Below are 224 nucleotides of genomic sequence, written 5' to 3'. Positions count from 1 at the left end.
GATGGGCTCAAACAGCAACAATTGTGCCTATGGCCCAGGACTGGGCAGGATTTCCGTCTGTTGTATGTAAGATCGTTATGAGTCGGAGCCAACTTAACGACAGCTAAGAGCAACAACTAGTGAACATTCATTTAAAACATGGGAAGTGCTAAATGTAATCTCTTCTTTATCTTGTCTTCTACTTGGGGGGGGCACCTGATAAGACAATTGAGGGAGAGAGCCCA

The sequence above is a fragment of the Orycteropus afer genome, unplaced genomic scaffold (genome assembly GCF_000298275.1).
Source record: "Orycteropus afer afer isolate SDZICR_OR568_19922 unplaced genomic scaffold, OryAfe1.0 scaffold00038, whole genome shotgun sequence".
Classification (NCBI taxonomy): Eukaryota; Metazoa; Chordata; class Mammalia; order Tubulidentata; family Orycteropodidae; genus Orycteropus; species Orycteropus afer.
Note: the sequence above shows the minus strand (reverse complement) of the source record.